Below are 2730 nucleotides of genomic sequence, written 5' to 3' on the forward strand. Positions count from 1 at the left end.
TAGTGTTGTATATTATTAAACACTTTTCTGCATCTATTAATATAATCATGAGATTTTTGTTACTTTTTTGTTAATATAACCAATTATGTTAATTATTTTCCTTATCATCCCTGTATGCCTAGTGTAAATCTTATTTATAATCTTTGTATACATTGTTGTATAATATTTGTGATATACTGTTCTAGTCTCCTGACTGATATTGTATTTAGAATTTTGCATCTATATTTATTAAGGAAATTGAACTATAATTTTTTCCCTATTTTTACTCTTCCTGATTTAGATTTCAGCACCATATGTGTGATTATTTATTGTTATTTATTGAATATTATTATCCTTTTGACTTTATACAGTGAGATGGCAAAGTGGATAGAATGCTGGACCTGGAGTCAGGAAGACCAGAGTTTAGATCTAGACATACTTTCCTTCAGTGTAACCCTGGCCAAGTCATTTAAATTTGAACAGAAATAAAGTGGAATACTTGGATATGAAAACTTTAGAAGCTTTTTAGTTCCTTTATCTATAAAATGAAGATAATAATAGCACCTTTCTTGAAAGATTATTATGAGGATAAAATGAAATAATATTGAAAAGTGCTTTTTAATTCTTAAAATACTGTACAAATGTTATCTATCATGGAAGCATTAAGATTTTTGTTCCAAACTATGTGTCTTTTTCCCCATTCTTTACTATCTCTAAGTGCTAACTGGATTCATTTAATGCTTGCTTAATTATTGTGTTAGTGCCAAAAATTATATTGAAATATTTAGACTCCAGTCAGTTGGTAGGTGGGCTCTTAAATAAAATTGTCATCATTCAGTTAATATTTTTTGAGGTCTCAGAATGAACAACTACAACAACAAAAGACAAATTGCTATTTGGGTAATACAGAGGAGATGAGATTTGTGTTCCTACTCTTCATAAACTTCAACTCTACGGGGTTGGATACATGTGAAAAAGACATAAGAAAGAAGATTCCAAAAGATAATATAAAATGAAGTGAAAATTAAATTAATGTCAACTGTGTATAAAACAGCTGAGCATAAGAGGAAATCACTTGAATGAATTAGAGGAGACTTCAAAAAAGCTATGACTTTCAAATAAGATTTAGACAGAAGGAACAAAGGGATGTGAACTGACACAGAGAATGGCAAAAGCAATCTAGGAAAGGAAAAAGCACATCCAAATGTTTGAGTCAAAAAGCTAACACACAATCAATCAGTCAACAAGTCTTTGGGGTTCAGGAATTTGAGGTATAAATTAAATTGCTTTAGGTTAGACCTTCCTTTACCCTCTCCAATTTCAAAATCTTTTTTGTCTGTTAACATTCTGAGAATACTTGTGGGAGCAGTTGAAATAAGGTGTGGAACAGAGATTTCCAGTGTCACAAAGCTAATGGTGGTTTTTTTTTGGGAGGGGAAACCTTAAGAAACCATAAGGGATATTTGATTGCCAGAGAACTTTCAGAATCAATGAAGGGATTAACTCCTAAATGTGATATATTATCTTAGTCTGATTAATCAAGAAGAACTTACCTTGATTAGATTTTGTAGCTTGTGTTTCAGAGCTTTAGTCACCCTGTATTAAGATTTGGTAAGATGAGTCCAGAATTAATTTTTCTCTATTTGATAAATTTTTATAAAGTAGTTTTCCTAGCATTTATTGAGTATTTTAAAAGTGCTTTGTAATTGTTTTTAACAGCTCTTCATAAGAACTGTTAAATTAGTTCTAGTTGATGAAAAATAGTTAATAAAAGCAGGTGTTCATTTTTAAATTGCCTGTAGTCTACAACTAAAGCCCATTAACTGTGCCAGTGCAGTATTTATTTGGATATTTTTACATAAATCTGCATATCATAATCAGGAGTCTCTACCTCCAAATATGTAAAATAAAATACAATTTGTTAATTAGTGCTGCCTATTTTCATTATTCAAACCTAATATTCAGAAATGACATTCATACAATATAAATCAAACATTTAAATTGATCAATTTAATTTTATCCTTAAGGGAGGCAGATACAAAGTAAGGAGGATAGACAAATACCATACATATATACATAGTATCAATTCATAAAAAGGGTTATCTTATTTAAAAAAGGATTGAATTTTTTCTGCTTAGCTCCAAAATTCAAAGCTAGAAATTGGTGTGGAAACTATTGAGAGCTAGGGTTTTGCTTGGTGTGAGGAAAAGTATTAATCAGAAGAGCTGGGGTAAAATGGAATGAACTGCTTCAGTAGGTATTGAAGTCTTCTTTATTGAGCTCTTCAGTCAGAAGCTGGATGGTCACTTTGGGATTTTATGGAAGAGAGACCCTTGTTCAGCTTTGTATTAAGCTAAATGGTGTTTGAGGTCCCTTTCTGCTTTGACCTGTCCAGATTCTAGCTATAGCCTCCTCAAAAAAACCAAATGACATTACAAACACTGGTTCCCTAAAACGTATTAGGAAAGTCTTTAGATACTAGGAATTCTCTGGCTATATGAAACTTGCTCTACTAGTTACCTTGAATCCTTTAACAAAGTTACTTCTGTTTTGCATACCTGATGGAATTTTGTATGCTTTTAACATTTTCGGAGAACTCTAGAAATTAAGACAACACTTGATTTCAACATGTAGAGAGATGGTAACATAGGTTGACACCCATTTAGAATAATTATAATAAGAAGTAGAATTTATATAGCCCTTTAAAGTTTATAAAGATGTTGTTATTATCTTCATTTTGCTGATGAGAAA

This window comes from Monodelphis domestica, chromosome 5, assembly GCF_027887165.1.
Source record: "Monodelphis domestica isolate mMonDom1 chromosome 5, mMonDom1.pri, whole genome shotgun sequence".
Taxonomy (NCBI): domain Eukaryota; kingdom Metazoa; phylum Chordata; class Mammalia; order Didelphimorphia; family Didelphidae; genus Monodelphis; species Monodelphis domestica.